The sequence below is a fragment of the Panicum virgatum genome, chromosome 5N (genome assembly GCF_016808335.1).
Source record: "Panicum virgatum strain AP13 chromosome 5N, P.virgatum_v5, whole genome shotgun sequence".
NCBI lineage: Eukaryota > Viridiplantae > Streptophyta > Magnoliopsida > Poales > Poaceae > Panicum > Panicum virgatum.
Window position 1 is genome coordinate 21,764,342 of NC_053149.1, and position 20,187 is coordinate 21,784,528.

Here is a 20,187-nt window from a genome sequence, read left to right on the forward strand (position 1 = left end):
AAGGTGTTGTAGTTGGTGTAACTCTCATGTTCATAAGCATTGCCTATCCCTCGTTCTCTTTGATCTCCACCTGAAATGGTTAACGACCAAAAATACCCGAAGAAAACTACATCCTAGAGCATGCTCTTGCTTTTTATTGAAGGGAAATTAATAAATAATTGATAATCCGGACTATCTCCCGGCAGTGCTTTGTTTTTTATGGTCATAAACTCGACCATGGGAACATCCTCTTGCAGCTGTAGTTGGTGATGTGTTTCCCTTTCACCACCAATTATTGATGTATCATGAAGTTTTTGCTACAAGGTTAGTACCGCCGTGCACCCACGAAATCTGCAATGTTTACGATAAACAGATGCATCTACAACTGGCCTTCTAAAGGTTTTGCATGAGAGGACCTTAAGGCAATTGTAGTCCTCGTGTATGCTCAGGGCACAAAGCGTGCTTGACTCTGGAGAGGCGGTGAATGAGCATGGTTCTTGTGTTATTACAAGAATGAAGCTCCCATGCTCATCAACGGAATCCTTTCCTTCAGACTCCAGAGTCGTTGCCTCATAAAATTCCATGGCCCATCGATTCTCCATCTCAAGAGATGCATTGTTTAAGATCATATTTGTATCTCGATCAAGGTCGAGAACAATATATTCTAGGCCAAAGGAAAGAGGCTCAAACTCGTCCAAGGGGCATGATGATCGTTCATCTTCACAAAAGTGAAGGATTTCATTCGAGTCATACTCTTCAGAGATGGCAGTTCCTACCATCTCAAAGAGAACGGGTTCGGATGATATAAACGGAGATTCATGCACCATCTCCTTGAGCAAGCTGGGCTTGGGAAGTTGCTTCGCCATAGGATTTTCTAGGCAAGACGTAGCAGTGGCAGAAGCGGTTTTCCTAAGCATTTCATCTAGACTCCCTTGAGATGCGAGGAGTTTTTCAAATGGGGAACCTAGGAGAAGATCAAAATCGAGGATATCAAAGATATGAAAATCTAATTTGACCTCGATTTTGTGTATTATGAGTGGCACGGCACTTGCGACCCCCCGACATTCAAGGATGAGTCCCGAGGGACAACTCTTTAAGAGTGTGTCGGCTGGTCTTAGCGTAACATTGCCCAGAAGATCGTACGCTAAGTGACATGGCAACACATTAACCTCCATGATGGGGTTAATGCGGGCTTCTATGGTAGTTCCCCTTATATAGCAGGGAATGATCATGGACAGAGAACTAATCCAAATTGCTTCAGAAAAGTGTTTCTCTCCATTGGACCATTCCTCCTTCATCACTTCCTTAAGAGATGCTTCATTACGAGGATCAGGAGGAGAAGGAGGTACCGTAGGACTAAGGGAAGGTTCTGTCAAGGAATTTTGAGATTCGTCGGTATGGACAGAAGAAAGTTCCTCCCCTAATTGGGCATTGAAGAGATTCGAGGTATTTTTATGATTTCTAGATTGGTTATCCTCGAATCGGGAAGGGAACTTTGGGGGTCGAATTTCTTCTTCCTCCGATGTTCCTGGTTCGAGTGAGGGTTCTAGAGTTGAATCTAAGTTTGTGGAAGATGAAGGATTGGGTTCAACTACTAGAGGATCCTCATGGGTCAACTCACACTCCCCTTGGAGAGGATCAGACTCGGCTGACAAGGAGGTATCCTCGGCAATATAATCAAGGATTTTATTAGCCTCAGCCAGAAACTGTTGGAGGGGTACTCCTCCAGTGATGGAGTTGAGATGATCGGCGGATTCCTTATCGAGACTCCTCTTAAATTTCCCAAGGACTAAAGGATTGAGTGTCGACATGGCAGGGTCAGACTTCACTAGGAGCGAAAATCTAGCCCAGGCTTCGCCTAAAGTTTCCTTCTCATTCTGCTGGAAGAACATGATAGGGAATGTCTTCTTTAGGGAGTCCCAGCTGCCCTTTCCGGTATATGTATAAGACGTGTACCATTGCTCTGCCCTCCCTTTAAGTGAGAAGGGAAACAACATCCAGAGGACATCTAGTTTCATGCTTGCAGAGGCGAAGCGTGAACAAAGCTGCTCGAACTCTCGCAGATGGTGGTCTGGGTTCTCGCTACTTAACCCAGAGAATTAAAGCTCCTAAACCATAGCGATAAGGCCAAGACAAGGTTCATAGCTGGATATGGAAGAGGATGGTGGCTCATTGAACCACTACAACACATATAGGCTTCTGCGACATTTTATTTATGTCACTAAAAGCAATATTTTCGTCATCTTTCATAATCTGTGATATTTGCGTGACAAAAATCAGTTCGTCGACTATACCATGTAATAAAAGGACTTCTACGACGAAAACATATTTTTTCGTCATAGATCTTATGACGATTATTCCATCGTCACTAATTTGTGACAGCACATTTTTTGTCATAATCAATGCTAAGAAACGTCACAAAATTGTGTGCTTGGATGACTATACATGTGCCACATAGGATAGAAAACATCGTAAAAATTTTACACCATATGATGTGGCGATGACTAGAATATAATATAGCATCTCCATTATATCGATTTGATTCGTCATTAACAAAGCCCAATCCATTTGGGCCTTAATGCTCAGTTTTCACGGACTAAACAAAATCACAAATAGCAAAATACAATTACAAATACTGTGACAGCCACAACTTATCAAACACACTTATTACAAGTCCCCAACTCATCCTACTAACCAAAAGTTTGCCTAGATGATTTGCTTCTGCATGCTTTTCTACCGCAAGCTCTTTGTAGCATTAGGAAGACCTGTTCTTGTTGCGGTCATTAGAAAGAGAACATCAGGAGGGCCATCCTGTTAACCAAAAATGCACAGGTCTCTTAATGGAAAGATGGAAGCTAGAAATCATATGAAAGTTTGGAGTTCAAACTACCTGAAGACAAATAGGGGGCAAATAAGCGCAGGAGAGATTATATTAGTAGTGGCCTACAGTCCACTCCCCATGACAACCTGCACAGGTTTCTGACAATTAGAAATCAAGCATAACAATTACTGATAGCGCCTAATTCGTTCTAAGTCATAACACATCAGAAAACTGCAATAATAGGAATTTTAAAAATATTTGCTAGCGGCCAAACTGCAGTGGCTTTGCCATCTTGGAGGCCAAGCATATCTGATACAGATAGTTCTAGAAATCTGTGATTGCATTTAAAGAAAGAGAGACCATGACCCTTGGGGTTGCTAGCATGGTGTGCTCGAGGTTGTGATGTTTTATAGCAAGCATATAACAGGAAGATGAAAGTGCCTAAGGTATGAGAAATCTTACCAAAACAGCAAGCCAAGTAAATTCGATTCATTAGTTCTTTGTTGCCTTGGCACATCGTAAGAAGCCATCCATTTTAAATCAACCCTCAACAGACCTGACACAAAAGCCAACCGATTAACTTTATTACTCTAGTGGCTTAAGAACAAAAGTCAGATTGAAATCAGTCATACTTCGTTCAAACAATTCATTAGTGCATCATGTGTTACAGTAGACCAAATGACAGACTCATTGACATTTATAAGAGAACTTTTGCATAATAGTTTTAGAAAACCTTTGCCCTTATGTTGTGAGCTCATTTTTTCGAAACATAGATTCAGAGCAACAACTGTATGAAATATAGTTGTGAGCTCGTTTTTCGAGCATGTTCGAGAACAACTGAACAATGTTTTGTCTATCTAGTTTACCTATTGATCGAGCTTATTATTATTGCTGCGACTCCCACATGCTTAGTTCATGCTGCACAAAGAAAATGAAGAAGTAGATAAGCTGTCGCAATAAAAAAGGTACATCGATTTCATAGCAGGTGGTAACTTATGAAGTATGGTTGGCCTTGGATGCACCTGACTGCAGTGATACCCCCCCTTCTAAAATTGCTGAGTTCGAGCCATAACATGTAATTCGACAATGATTGCAAATGTGTGCACTACTGAACATTACAACCCCCAAAAAAATATTCGGTTCAACACAACTGTGGTGCTCTACTATTATCATGTCATCTATCAAGATTTGTTACTACTAGCTTAGAATAAAGAAAAACTGAAATAGTGTAGCATAATGAATGGAAAGCTGAACGAACCATACAGGATGTACCAGCAAAACTGCATATTATTCTCAAATCTCAAGTAACAATCTGTCCACCTCTGCATATTATTCTAGAAAGTTTTGAAGGAGCATAAGAATAGTTCTTGAAAGAAACCGTAGTGCAGTTTTATTTGAATGCATTCTAGTGTGTGGTTATGACAAAGAAGGCTATCAGGAAAGAGAGTTACCTGACATGCATCTAGTTCTTTCCCTGACAAAAGAAACACAATAAAAAAATAAGATGCATAAATAATATAGTGATGCAATGCTGAAGGAGGAAAACACAAAGAATAGAGAAGAACATCCGCATTTAATCCCCTCTCCCACCATGAATCCAGCAGTTCAACCAAGAAATTAGGAACGAATTGGGCAAACCATCAATACCTATTCGCTTCACCCACCATGAAAATTGTGCAGTCCAATCGAGAAGTCAGACACGAATTGGGATCTAGGGTTCGAATTAGGGAGGGGAAGCAACGAACGAACCGGGATCTCGCGAACTCCGCGCAACCGCCGCCGCCGCCGTCGAGGAAGGCGGGCAGCGGTCGCGAGGAGGTGGAAGGCAACGAGGAGGAGCGCGCGGGGGTGGCTCGTGGCGGGCTCGAGCGGAGGAGCGGCACGCGTCGGGGCGAGCTCGGCCCGCGGCCGGTAGCTCGAGTGGAGGAGTGGCCCGGGGGACGTCCGGCTCGGGGCGGCGAGGCGAGCTCCGGCAGAGGAGCGAGGTCGCGGCAGGGAGCAAGGCACGGCCAGCTCAGGCTGAGGGGCGGCGGCCGGCAAGCGCGGAGGAGAGGCGCGAAGGGGCTACCTCGGCCCGCGGCGGCCGGTTTGGGCAAATCAGCAGGAGGAGCGGAGCGCACGGCGGTGCTGTTTGGCGTGACGAAGGAGACGGGTGTACAAGAAAAAAAGTGTTCGTGGTCTTGTTGGGCCACGGCCCAGCGTGAGGAAAGGTCAAGTCGTGAGAGGAGCTTGCTGCCATCGTTTCTCAGTCATATATAGGTATTTTTTTGTGATTCTTTTTTATATCACAAGGTCAACGTTAGATAAAATATTCTATTTTAAAATTTTCATCAAAAATGAGAGAAAATTGTTGAGGAAAATTATTAACTTAAAATATGATAATTGGCATGTCTTATTGACCACTCTCATAGTTCAAGTATAAAGTAATTTATTTAAATATCTTATTTACCGCATGTGTAGTTTAAGTATTAAGTAATTCTAATAAAAAAATAAAAAATATAACTATTAATAGTCATGATAAGTTTGTGACACTCCGTATTTGTCATGATTTTGGAAGAGTATTCGTCACAATATGATCTTGGAATAGTTTATGATGATTTTAAATTTGTCTTATTGACGAACATTTTATCTTTGTCACTAAACCATACCCTCCCAAACAAAAGTCATAAAAGTAACTACATTATGACGTTTTAGTCTGTTGTCATGAGGTAATCGTCATAGAAGGTCACATTTGTTGTAGTGAACTCGCCCCTTGAGGCAGAGAGGCTGTGAAAGAATGGCTTCTCCATGGGTAGTGGGGGTAAAAATAGCAGGAAGAAAACTGAAGATGATACGGGACAAATCCCGTAGGGTAGAGAAGCTTTTAAAGGATAGCTCCTCTATGGGTAGCGGGGGTCAAGGTAGAAGAAAAGAAAAGCAAAGGATACGAGGACGACTAGATTCGAAGAAAGATACAGTAATCGTTCCGCGGCAACGGCGCCAGAAAGCTTGTTGGGTATTTTAGTGTCACGAATAAATCCGCAAGTGCACGGATACCGTTGTAGCTTTCACCTCAGAGTATTCCAAGGGTTATCGAATCCACAGGGAACGTGTGTGCACTCTCTTCTATTCTAATCGGTCCAAGGACACACCAAGATAGGTAGAAGGGTAGAGAGGGTTCCTAAGATAGTGCTACTGCCTAGTTAAAGATCGATCTCTCGGGCACAATACTCGCTTTGGGCACCGGCTTATAACTGGTCTGCCAGTCGACTCTGGCCAACAGCTCTACGCTATATCCGTACGTGGAGGATTACGAAGGACCAATAGGGTTGTCATCACCTACGGCCTACCTCTAACAAACCGTGGGATATAAGGCAAACGAAGGATAACCCCTAGCCTAGACACCACGTCTACGCTATCGATTACTACTACAGTCTAACTAGGTATCTCGAGCCGTAGCAAACTACAGCACTCTGTACGAATACAGAGCGATGAACCCGTGAGTAAGAGAACTGATCTCACTCAACTACAAGCACTACTAGCATCTACTATACCAAATAAAATACTAGAGATAGGAACCACGAATACTTACTAAATATCAAAGAATGTAGCAGCATCCGTAAAGGTACAAGCTGGGAGTAGAGAGCCGACACCCGACACTTCTCCCGAACTACTCCCCCACTCTCGTAGAGGCACAACAATGGAGAAGAGCGCCGATCCCTACTATAAGATAACTCTAAACAAAAGAGAAAGCTTGAAGTGGATGTGAACTCCAACTTGGTGGTGTGTCTTCATTTGAGCCCCCTCCCCTCATATATATAGGAGGGAGCCACGGCCAGCAAGGTCGGTTTCAGCAGGTGATCCTCCCAGAACCGACTTCTACGACCAATGGGGAGCTGCCACGTCGAAGGCTGAGGTCGGTTGGTGCTGTGGGCAGGTCGGCCAACCTTCGGCCGGCCCCGAATCGGCCCATCTTTGGCTGGGTGACTGGTAGCTGGGCCCTCTTGCCTAATCCACATGGAATGGCTCTTGCCTAAGTCGGTTGTGTCCGAAAGTGGGCCCTTTGATCCATGTGAGGCTGAATGTCATGCTCTGATTGGTCGACACCTTTTGCCTTGGATTGAGGAGTGTGTTTCCTTGCTCTTGAAGTGTGTTTTCTGCCTTATTTCACCTGCATACAAATATTTACCAACACTCGTGGAACGGGGTCGAGGGTCGAGGGTCGTCATTTTATAAAATTATGGTATGAAGGGGGTATACATCTATGGAACGATAAATTATTATGTGGGACGCGACCCTGATTCATCGGGGTCGATATCTTCGGGTCGATAAAGACAAAAACTATATATGTGCTACTAATGAAGAAACTAATCTGCACAAGCATATAAGAAACATATAAAAGAGTACATTTAGACCATGCTACACGTACTCAGCTCATTGTCTAACAAAAACCACACCAATCCACTGTCCTTAACCTCCTTATCCCAATTAAATCTGCTAGCAATGGGGCTGCGACCCCTTTCAAACCGGGACACGATTCAACCTTGAATGGGACACTGACCCTCTTCGACCCCGACCCTCGAATCGGAACGACGTTCCCGGGTCGAGGGACGAGGCATCGACCCCGAATCCTGTGACTATGGGATTGCAGCCGCAAAGCTAATAAAGCCTCTCGTGATCGCGTCTTCGAATTTCTGGCAATGCTGCATTGCGCAGGACTTCAGATCATACCTGACGAATACGACCACTCCTGAAGCTGTGCTTGCAGCACAGAAAGTCACCGCACCAACTATCTATACGACCAGATCGAGAAGTTAAGATTGAACAATACCCCAAAAAAAAAGAGCACCAAGAACTGGCTGTAACATACCATGTCGGCTAACTGTAAGGCATGAACAAACCACTTTTGAGGAGCATCTTTGTTCTTTATCACCATCAGGTCCAGATCTGCTACTAACATACCAAAGGACCACAATGCCTGTACCCCGGCTGCCACGGCTAGCAAACTGCAGCACAAAGATGAATTTTACCAACAAATTAAATACACCAAAAAAATATATAACACTGTAGAAACAAAGGCAGCAGATCATCGCTGAGGCGCTCTCTCTCCTTTGCTCAACCAAATCCAACGGCCATTGTTCATTGTACAGTAAACAATCTCCTTGTTGACGCAAGATTAGCCAACAGACAAGCGCTAGAAGCAAGATTAGCCAACAGACAAGCGCTAGAACGCGCAGGATCGCAACCGGACGAAGTCCCCTGGCGACCGGTCAGACTGGTTGCGCCAACCGGTCAGACTGGTTGGGCGCAGAGAGCTTCGCAAAGACCTAGAACCTCAAGCTCAGGAGGGACCCCGTCAGAGGTCGAAGATCTAGGGTTGTCTTGAGGTCGGCAGGCCACTCAAGACGCCCTTGAATGCCGTCAAGACGAGCAAAGAACAGCACGAGGTTGGAAAAATTAGGGTTTGGAAAAATAGGAAAATTATAATTTTATTGATTCGATTAGGTAGAAAGACCTCAATTGGTCGTGGCCTTTGTATTTATAGGCCGGGGAAGATGTACTCCTTCCAAATCGGGTTACAAACGGACTCTACAAATCAAATCCAACCTGATTCGGATTACACAGGACCAGACCGGTCTGACCGGTCGGCCCGGTCGGCCTTCGGCATTGCCAATTTTGGCTGCCAACATATGCCCCCTGTTTTTTAGTGAGCTATGCAAACTAAAAAGCAAGTACCAGTGACGGAGGTAGATCTACGTACCTCCCTACCGAGTGGGGTCCCTGGAACCCGGGTGGCTACCCTGCTCAGTGACTCGGCTACGACTACTCGGCGTACGGCACTCGGCCGTGCACGGAAAGGATCTTCAAGGATCAGGACGAGAGGCTCCAGCTAGAGTCCCGCATATTTAGGGATCTTAACCGACCTCCTTCTTTGTAAAACAACCCGAGCATATCATTCCATGTACCCCTACACCTCCTGGTCTATATAAGGGAGACGTAGGCCAACCCATAGACTCTCTCCACCTTTTCGCAACATCCTGCAAACCCTAATACAACCCCAAACACAGGACGTAGGGTATTACGCACATCGCGGCCCGAACCTGTCTAAGTCCCTGCGTCTTCGTGTTACCATCGAGCTCTTGGTCCTGAGATCCCCATCCTGAAACTCTACCACCGAGTACACCCCTGGTGGACTGGCCGGAATAACAATCCGACAGTTGGCGCGCCAGGTAGGGGACTCAGGGCTCATACGTCGAGTTCAATGGCAGCCAACACCGGCGTCGTCTTCTCCGCCAGCGTCACTGCCCAGATGGAGGCGACGATCTGCTTCTCCTTCACCTTCGGAAGCTTCCCGGAGGTCATGGTTCCCAGGAACCCCGCTTCCGGTCCTCCAGCCACCGGAGGCCATGACGTCCCTAGGGTTAGATCCGATCTAACCCCTCAAGCGCCTGCCGCCTCCCGGATTTCCGAATCCGAGAGCTACGACATGCCGGCCACGTCAACCAGGGTGACCCATCGCCCTGATGAATTTGTTGATGACCTGATCTGCCAGATAGATCGCGTTAGTAGATCCATCGCCGAGTGCATTCGACTCGGCGAATTCGTATTTCGCCATCGCAACGACCCCGACCGTGTTCTCCGGGAACTCGGCAACACGTCTACTAGAACCAGATCCTATCTAGTCTCCCCAAGACCTGCTGCCCTTAGGGTTCCCGAACCCGAGGAGGACTATGCGACAACCGCTCCGTCCAGGACGACCCGTCGTCCAGATAGGTCTGCTGATGATCTCATCTCCCAGATAGATCGAGTCGGCAAATCCATCGCTGAGTGCGTCAGGCTCGGCGAGGACATGCTTCAGCACCACGATGACCCGGGTCGGATTCCTCTCGGACTCCACAACACCGCCGTGACGTATTCGGACCAGATCCTAGTACGACTACCGACCCGGCTACCTTCGGTCAGATCTGATCTGACCCGACTTCAGGAGAGGAACTCGGCTTCCAGCACGCCTCGTTCACCCTCCCACCCAACCTCTCTTCTGCACTGGAGCATCACCGCATCTTCATCGTCTCCGACGACTCTGACACTCGTGAAAACGAGACCGATGAGGAGAAGGCCCAATGACTTCACCGCAACGAGATCCGCGCCGACATGAGGCTGTTGACGCTCACTAACGACCATTTCTAGGCGTCAACTTGATCAGAAAATCATGAGAGTTTGCATTTCTTGCATGCATTTATATTCAATAAAGTCCCTAAACCACACTTTACCTTCTAGAATATGAAAGTTGTGTTAATGAGCTAATATGCAGGTTACAAGCACACTTTAGTCCGACAAAAAATCACAGAAAATATCAGAGCATCGATTCAAGCTCAAGTGGACCAAAAGAAGCCCAATAACTGAAGCAAAACTACTTAAGACAAGCTCTACCCTGGTGTTCAGACCAGGCCAGGCCTAGACAGGCCCAACTACCAGCAGCTGGGGGCGGTTGGCGCCACTGGCAGGCCGGCTAACCCCTTGGTCGGCGGACCAGCCCGTGGGCCCCACCGCCTTAAGCTTGCTACGTGGCAGCTTGGCACTGGTCCCCTAAGTCGGTTTGCGGAGGATTAGCTGTAGAACCCCGGTGGCTCCCTCCTATAAATACAAGGGGGTGGGGGTAGAGAATAGGACACACACAAATCTCACTTCACTCTTCTCTCTTGCATTCCTTGCATAGTCTTTAGGCTTAGTGGAATTTAGGAGTCGTCGAGTCGCCGGAGTTGCTCGAGAGTCTGGTATGGGATAATCTCTAGCTCTCTCTTGTAATATTCGGTCGTTTGTAATAGAATTAGACTATGGTTACCGATATCTGCTTGAAGTATATTCTGAGTTGTCGGTTATATGCTTCTTGTCATGGTTGCATTATTATTCAATGCTTGCATTGTATAATTGTCTGTGCTGGAGATAGTTAGTCCTTCGTTCTTAGAACTCTATCAACTGTTTCAGTATTCGTATGATTGCTAAGAATTGCTGGATGTCAACTATACCCACGGTTTGTAGAGGTAGCCGGCAGGTGGTGACAGCCCTGTCCGAGCCTTTTCGTAATCCTCCACGTTCGGTATGGGGGGTAGGAGGTACATAAAGTCACCGAGGTGTACGGGCTCCTCCCGTTACTTCGATAGCGATCTCCCTGTTGTGTAGTTTAATCTCTAACAAGCTAACTAATGAGAAAGTGTAAATATAGCTAGCCTAGCACAACTGACTCGAGCTCTAACTTTTACCTTGCTCCTGGCCTAGAGTAATCATTATTCTTTTATTCAAGAGAGTAGTCGTGTGTGTGTGTCACACTACCTCCTACCATGTTATTATCTTACCCCTGTTTATGTATGAGAATATCCAATCTAGATAAAGCTCACTAACTAAGCTATATACTCTCTCACTCATTGCCTTCTCTGCGGAAATATAAATGACACCCCGGTATACTCCCGGGTAAAATGCTATAGCGGTATTTCGTGCGCTTGCGGACTTATTCGTGGTTCATGAAATACCTGCCACCCCCCTTGGCGTCTGCGGGCGTCATCGCTGATCTCCAGTGGTGACGTTAGCCGGTGCCAACAAGCATTTTTGGTGTCGTTGCCCGGGAAGGCACAGAGTGGAATATATAGATAAAGTTGTGAAAAAAAATCGAGATTGGTATTCGCATGCTAAACAGGCTAACTTGGCTTTGTTTTCTTGTCTTTGTTGATATGAAAATAGGGTAGTGTATGACCGGTTTCGACTTGCCGCAAAACTTTCATTCGGATCCAGAGTCACTTCTGAGGAGGATGCGAGCTCGTCTCGTGTCACCTCGGAGATCACTCTCGGCAGTTGATCCAGTCATTGCATCGTCGTCAGCTCCCAGAGCTATGGCCCAGAAGACACTCCGTGATTATTCTGCTCCATCTGCTAGCCAGGCCCCATCGGACCTGAGGTTAACACCAGAGGAGAGAACTTCGAGATCAAGACGGGTCTCATTACGATAGTGCAGGCCAGCCCATTCTGTTACAAGGCCAATGAGGATGACAGCGCTCATCTCCAGCAGTTCCTGGAGCTCTGCAGTACTTTTGTTATCAAGAGTGTATCACAAGATGCAATCCGGCTCCGTTTGTTTCTGTTTTCCCTCTTGGGGAGAGCTAAGCAATGGTTTTATGCTAACAAGGCTGCTGTGGATACTTGGGACAAGTGTGCCAAGGCGTTCCTCGCGAAATTCTTCCCGACGGGCAAGACCAATGCTCTTCGTGGTCGGATTTCGAACTTCCAGCAGGCATCAAATGAGTCAATTCCGAAAGCTTGGGAGAGGCTTCAAGAGCACATTCTGGCGTGTCCGCACCATGGAATGGACAGCTGGCTCATTCTACAAAACTTCTACAACGGGTTGACACAGTCATCCCGTGATCATGTGGATGCTGCTGCAGGTGGAGCTTTCTTCTCGCTGACCACTGAAAGAGCTACATCATTGATCGAGAAGATGGTTTCCAACCAAGGTTGGAGCGATGATCGCCTCCAACTGTGCCAGCGAGGTATGCACTCCATCAAGGAGGCTGACATGCTTGCTATGAAGATTGATCTCCTCCTCAAAAAATTTGAGGACTATTCCCAAGATAAGGCTCAGATGCATACACTTCGAGCCTTGGAAACTCGCATGACATGCGAGGTCTGCTGGAATGTTGGACATTCAGACGATAATTTCCCAGAAACCCAAGAAGAAGCTTTATTACTCAATGGCAACAACGGGTTTTGTCCACAAGGAGGTCAGGGGTGGAATCAACCATGCCCATATTACCAAGGAGGTAATGGGAATTCAAATTCTTTCGGTCCTAACCAACCTACCTTGAGAGATCTTGTCTACGGCCAAGCGAAGATCAATGAGTCCCTTTAGAAGAAGTTGGCCGCTATGGAAAAATCTATGGAGACTATCCATGCCAAGATGGACGGATTATCCACAACTATAAAGAACCAGCTGAGTTTCAATAAGGTGCTAGAAACTCAATTGGCTCAGTTAGCTGCTGCTACACCTGCTGCTGAACTAGGGAAGATTCCGGGGCAACTCGAGTCTACTCTAGAAAGTGTGAATGTTGTCAATGCTATTTGGAAAGAGCCCTTTAGCAGGACACCCCTCAGCTACGCGGAGAAGCTCACACGCCCAAGAAGAGGTGCGTGGGGTGAGTTAGCAGCCACAATAAGAGAAGATCCCGGAACCCCAGTGATCAGCTACTCAATCTTTGATTATGAATTTGATCACGCCCTTTGTGACCTTGGAGCCAGTGTCAACATCATGCCCAAGGTAACTTTCAAGAAGTTAGGCTATCCGACAGTGTCCCCTACCACTATGTGTGTTCAGCTGGCAGATTCCACGATAAGATATCCAGAAGGAGTTGTGGAAATGTTAATAGTAAAAGTCAAGAATACCTACATATTGGTGGATTTCGTAGTCCTTGATATGGAAGGAGATCTTGGAATCCCGCTCATACTTGGGCGACCATTCCTCAAGGATACAAATGCCATAATTGATGTGGGGAGAGGAAGAATCAGCCTCCGAATCATGGGAAAGACCATGAAATTTAGGTTCCAAAACAAGAGAGAGGTATTTTTGATTCATGAGGATAGTGAGAAACAAGGGCTATGGGCAGAGCCCGGTTGGGATGATCAAAACTATCGCCCCTCGTCCAAGCCAGCTTGGGAGGAATGGGAAATTCATACTCCACCAACCGAGCCAGTGGAAGATGATCAGAAGATCCATGATTTTATTACCAATACAAAATGGGAAGATCTGAGGGTCGTCTATCCATCATCCGAGGATCCTGTTCCTGCGCCGCCTACGCCACCAAAGAAGACCAAGAAGGTGTGGCGCAAGAAGAACAAAACGTCATCGACCGCTACTACTTCTCCAGGTACGGACGAAATGACATCAACCTGACCAGGTATGGAGAAAGGTCCTGCTTTTCGACCCTAACCAAGAGCTAGCTTGGGGGAGGTTCCCTCCCCTAAGTCAACTGTATCCCTTTTATTTGCTTTCAATAAAATTTGGTAAAAACTTCCAAAAACAAAATAAAAATTTACTGCTTTATTTCCTTTTTCCATGATGCGCGGTAAGAATGTTTTAACTCCCTTTGATAAGTTGAAAGGATGAGTTTTGCTTTGCTCTATCATGTCTGTTGTGCCTAGTTTGAAAATAAGAATTCTCTTAAGTTTATATTCGTTGGTTATACAAATATCTTGCCAGTAAACCTGAAAGTTCCGTGGGTTGCATATGCTTGATCCGAGTTTAAGTTATTGTGAGTTTAGATATGGTAAATGAGGTTATGCAAGCTTGTTCTAGTAATGCTTGAAGTCTGGAGTTGTTTTCAAAAATAAAATTAAAAAGGCAAGTTCCCCAGCGATATGCAATGTCCTACCAGAGCCATATGTCAAACTCTATGAAAAACCCATATACATATGCTGCTTGATGTTCTGTTGAGTTTTGTCAATTTGGGTGACCCTAGTGAGACACTCTTCATGCTTTCTCGATCATAAGCACGTACACATCCCATCCATTTGCTATATTCCTACATTGGGAATTAGTACCACCATCCATTCCACATCAATAAATGCTCCATGTCCTGGTGATTTCTCTCGTAGAACATCCCTGAAATAAAATAAAGTTAGATTATGGTTGCCCCAAAAAGAAAAGATGGCATGCTAAAGAAGCATGACCCAAAAAAAAAGAAGAGAGAGAGAGAAGGGGGTAACCATGTCTCAAAAAAAAAGAGAGAGGCAGGGATGATTCAGAGAGAAAAGCCATCACCTCAAGGAGTAAGTCATACTCATCCATCCATCCATCCACTTACACACTTGCACCTTTTGATCGAGACTGCATGACTTGTTTCTCCATGGATCTTCTCTTTGACTTTACAATAAATAGAACACAAGTGTGCCCTATTCTTATCCTACCTTGAGCTCCACAAAGACTTGTAGTGGTAGGAAAGATCAAAGGCAAACACTCCCTTGGTAAGGAAATACAAGATGAGTGCCTCGGGAGAGTTATCCTGGGAGCTTTGCCATGTTTTCAAAATCTTTCAAAAACATGCCTCCAGATGGATTGCGGATCTATGAACAAGTAAGTATTACTTTATGCACCGTTCTAACTCTCAACAGCCCAAGACAAGGAGACGGCTGAAAAGCCCCATGAAGGAGTAAGGTGATTGAGCAAAGGTATGCTAACTAACTTATTTAAACTTATAGAATGAATCTCTTTGCTTCGGACTATGACATGACAGGTAAGGTATGAGTCAAAGTGATTTTCTAATCAACAATCTGATTTGTCCTACTTTGCTCGGGACGAGCAAAGGACAGCTTGGGGGATCTTGTTGACGCTCACTAGCAACCATTTCTAGGCGTCAACTTGATCAGAAAATCATGAGAATTTGTATTTCTTGCACGCATTTATATTCAATAAAGTCCCTGAACCACACTTTACCTTCTAGAATATGCAAGTTGTGTTTTTGAGCTAATATGCAGGTTACAAGCACACTTTGGTCTGACGGAAAATCACAACAAATATCAGAGCATCGATTCAAGCTCAAGTGGACCAAAAGAAGCCCAACAACCGAAGCAAAACTACTTAAGACGAGCTCTACCCCGGTGTTTAGACCAGGCCAGGCCTAGACAGGCCCAACTGCCAGTAGCTGGGGGGGGTTGGCGCCACTGGCAAGCCGGCCGACCCCTTGGTCGGCCGACCAGCCCGTGGGCCCCACCACCTTAAGCTTGCTACGTGGCAGCTTGGCACTGGTCCCCTAAGTCGGTTTGCGGAGGATTAGCTGCAGAACCCCGGTGGCTCCCTCCTAGAAATACAAGGGGGGGGGGTAGAGAATAGGACACACACACACACATCTCACTTCACTCTTCTCTCTTGCATTCCTTGCATAGTCTTTAGGCTTAGTGGAGTTTAGGAGAAGTCTAGGAGTCATCGAGTCGCCGGAGTTGCTCGAGAGTCTGGTATGGGTTCATCTCTAGCTCTCTCTTATAATATTCGGTCGTTTGTAATAGAATTAAACTATGGTTACCGATATCTTCTTGAAGTATATTCTGAGTTGTCGGTTATATGCTTCTTGTCATGGTTGCATTATTATTCAATGCTTGCATTGTATAATTGCCCTGTGCTGAAGATAGCTAGTCCTTCGTTCTTAGAACTCTATCAACTGTTCCAGTATTCGTATGATTGCTCTAGTGTGATGTCTGTCCATTTGGAGGGTGGGGGCTCCGCGCGGGACACTAGAGTATCCCTTACTAGTGTAGACATGGTGTCTAGATTAGCTAAGAGTTGCTGGATGTTAACTATACCCACGGTTTGTAGAGGTAGGCAGCTGGTGATGACAGCCCTGTCCAAGCCTTTTCATAATCCTCCACGTTCGGTATGGGGGGTAGGAGGTACATAAAGTCGCCGAGGTGTACGGGCTCCTCCCGTTACTTCGATAGCGATCTCCCTGTTGTGTAGTTTAATCTCTGACAAGCTAACTAATGAGAAAGTGTAGATATAGCTTGCCTAGCACAGCTGACTCGAGCTTTGACTTTTACCTTGCTCCCGGCCTAGAGTAATCTTTATTCTTTTAATCAAGACAGTAGTCGTGTGTGTGTCACAATACCTCCTACCATGTTATTATCTTACCCCTGTTTATGTATGAGAATATCCAATCTAGATAAAGCTCACTAACTAATCTATATACTCTCTCACTCATCGCCTTCCCTATGGAAATATAAATGACACCCCGGTATACTCCCGGGTAAAATGCTACAGCGGTATTCCGTGCGCTTGCGGATTTATTCATGGTTTATAAAATACCTGCCACCCCCTTGGCATCTACGGGCGTCATCACTAATCTCCAGTGGTGACGTTGGCCGGCGCCAACAGAGGCGCAACGACGAGGCCATCAACCGGGGCGAACGCGACCTCGAGGACGCCGAACGCCGCAACACCAGGAATCGGCGCTCACCGCTCCGGCCACGCAACCTTGACGGCGACTTCGTCCTCAACTACAACGGCCAAGACGTCTTCGCCACGCCATCGTCCAACCTCGCCGTGGTGTTCTAGGTGCTCGAGGGTCTTTAAGAGACCCCCGAGATCGTCAAGGCTCCTGCTCGCCTGCACGTGGCCGCCACTCGAGCCCAGCAGCTGCGCGAAAGCAACTCGGCCTACCGCGCCCACTTGAGTCATCACTCGACACGACCTCATGACTACGACGTAGAGGTCAACCAGGGTGACCTTTGTCTCCAACTCAACCAGCGAGACCCGCGCCAGCGCATCAACAACCATCACCGACAACGTGACGGCGCCGAACGAGAGCGACGTCGTCAGTATGACGAGGAACCCGGCGACTCCGACATCGACCTCCAGAAACGCGGTCGCCACGGCGACAACCGCCCACGACGTCCTCGCCGCGACAACGACCGCGGCAACGACCTCGACGGCTTCTCCGCGTTCTCTTGCCGGCTCCGAGCGATTCAGTGGCCTTCTACCTTCAAGCCCACTGGGATGGAGAAGTACGACGGCGAGTCAGATCCTGAGACGTGGCTGCGTACCTACTCCATCGCCGTGTGAGCTGCTCACGGCGACAACGACATCATGGCCGCCTACTTCCTGGTCATGATGGGTCCCCAAGCTCTCAACTAGCTCGAAGCACTCCCCGCTGGCTCCATCAATAGCTGGCAGGACCTCTGCGACGCCTTCGTCCAGTACTACCAGGCATCCTGCCCGGGTCCCAAGACCAGATGGGATCTGGCCAGCGTCGTACAACAACCGGACGAGTCCTTCCGCGACTACATCAAGAGGTACTTTGCTAACCGTAATACCATTACGGAAGCCGATGACAGGGACGTCATCCACTACTTCAACGAGGGTCTCCACAACATCAAGCTGTGGAGGAAGATGTTCCAGACCTACCCCAAGACAGTGGGCAAGATGATGACGGTCGTCAACAAGCATGCTGACATGGAGGAAGCTGAGCAGGCTCGTCGCCGGCACAAGAACGACTACTCCGAGTGTCCCCCTCAGCGGGACAACCGCCTAAAACATCGTCGCGACGACCGCCCACCTCGCCATGAGAAGAAACACGACCGCGCCGAATCGTCCAAGTGCCGGGACTGCAAGCGTGGCCCCGAGAACACCGCCGCCATCGCCGAACGATCCCAGTTCCGCTCCACTCTCAACCAAGCGGATCTGGATCGGCTCCTGGATGGCAAGTGTCCTTGGCTCAAGGACGCAAACCACACCGCCCGGGAGTGATGAGCACTCTCCAACGGCGTCGTCAAGGATGACGACCCCAAGCGACTCTGCCGCGACGACCGCGATAGACCAGGTGGTTCTAGAACTACCCGGGCGCGCCCACGGAGGCGCAACTCACCCAGGCGAGATGACGATGACCAGAGGGAAGATTCCCCAGGGAACTTCCAGGAGGAAGATAGGGCCGTCAACTTCATATATGGTGGCCCGAGCATGGCAGCATGTAGGCACAAGCTCAAGCTGGATGACCGAGAAGTCAACCTGGTGTTCAAACACCCGGTTGAACCCCTCCGGTGGTCGGAGACGCCGATCACCTTCGACCACCGCGACCACTGGGACCACCTGCCCAAGCCAGGTGCCTACCCCTTGGTGGTCAGCCCAGTGGTGAGCCAGGTCCGCCTGGCCAAAGTACTCGTCGATGGTGGCAGCGCCCTCGACATCATCTTCGCCAGCACGCTCCAGAACATGGGCTATGACATGGCGTCCCTGGTCCCATCCTACCAGGCCTTCTACTGCATCATCCCTGGAGCTGGCTTGACCCCGGTTGGTCGGGCCACCCTGCCGGTCACCTTTGGCACTCGCGACAACTACCGCACCGAGTACATCAACTTCGAGGTCGCCGAGTTCGAGACCTCCTACCATGCCATCCTGGGAAGACCCTCCCTCACCAAGTTCATGGCGATACCCAACCACACGTACCTTCTCCTGAAGATGCCAGCTCCAAAGGGGGTCCTCTCAGTCTACGGAGACTTGCAGACCTCTTATGCGTGCGAGGCCAAGAACATCGAGCTCTCCGACACCCTGGAACGATCCAGGAACTTGGTTCTTGTTGCTTAGGCAGCAAAGAATCTCCCGGCGGATTAGCAGACCATCCCCGCCAAGGAGTCGACTTCTGAGTCGCAACTCACTCCAGCCATGACGACCAAGACCATTGTCCTCCGGGACGATGAACCGCACAAGACCGCCGTGATCGGGGCCAGCCTCGACTCGGCATAGGAAGGCGAGCTCACCTCTTTCCTCTGGGAGAATTGGGACATCTTCGCATGGAAGCCATCTGACATGCCCAGAGTCTCAAGGGAGGAGGCTGAGCACTCCTTAGATCTGGACAAGAAGGTGACGCCTGTCAAGCAACGGCTCCGTCACTTCGCACAGGATCAAAAGGAGGCTATTAGGGTAGAAGTAACCCGGCTCCTAGCTGATGGTTTCATCAGAGAAGTTGCACACCCAGATTGGTTGGCAAACCCAGTTCTTGTAAAAAAGAAAAATGGCGAATGGAGAATGTGTGTTGACTATACAGACCTCAACAAACACTGCCCTAAGGACCCCTTTCCACTACCACGCATCGACCAGGTCGTTGACTCGATGGCCCGGTGCGTTCTTCTCTCTTTTCTCGACTGCTACTCAGGGTAGCACCAGATAGCCCTCAAGGAGTCGGATCAAGAGAAGACATCTTTCATCACCCCCTTTGGGGCCTACTGCTACAACACAATGACATTCGGCCTCAAGAATGCCGGCGCGACCTACCAGAAGGCCATTCAGAGATGCCTCTAGGTGCAGATCGGGCGCAACACCGAGGCCTATGTCGATGACGTCGTCGTCAAGACAAAATGTAATGATCAGTTCATTACAGACCTCTCCGAGACATTTGAAAATCTTAGGAAATTCAAATGGAAACGCAACCCGACCAAGTGTGTGTTCGGTGTCCCATCAGGAAAACTACTCGGCTTCATAATCAGTAGTCGAGGAATCGAAGCCAACCCCACCAAGGTCAATGCAATCAGGTTCATGAAGCCTCCCAAGATCAAAAAGGACCTGATAAATCTTACAGGGTGCATGGCCGCCTTGAGCCGATTCATAAGCCGACTCGGCGACAGAGGCCTACCCTTCTTCAAACTTCTCCGGAAGTCCGACAAATTCGAATGGAACGACGATGCTTCCAAAGCATTCTAGGAGCTCAAGAACTTCCTCACCTCGCCACCCGTCCTGACGGCACCTGAAGATGGAGAAGTCCTCCACCTGTACATCGCCGCCACTACCAGCATAGTGAGTACCATCCTGGTTGTCGAACGCGATGAACCGGGTCACACCTACAAGGTGCAATGACCTGTTTACTTCATTAGTGAAGTACTCGGCG

General features: G+C 47.9%; 1 long non-coding RNA gene and 1 pseudogene across 4 annotated transcripts; one reads left to right on the top strand and one right to left on the bottom strand.

Moving 5' to 3' along the window:
- LOC120674666 overlaps positions 1-20,187 on the top strand; it is a 274,212-nt pseudogene that overhangs the window by 114,206 nt on the left and 139,819 nt on the right.
- On the bottom strand, positions 2,481-4,978 carry LOC120673987. 4 transcript variants are annotated; one of them, XR_005674942.1, is made up of 5 exons: positions 4,550-4,978; positions 3,667-4,447; positions 3,263-3,356; positions 2,870-2,946; positions 2,481-2,790 (listed from the first exon to the last, which is right to left on the bottom strand). It is a non-coding gene; the product is annotated as an uncharacterized LOC120673987 (long non-coding RNA). The 4 variants fall into 4 exon arrangements; XR_005674941.1 differs by having other exon boundaries at positions 3,667-4,454; XR_005674940.1 differs by having other exon boundaries at positions 3,667-4,134; positions 4,252-4,974.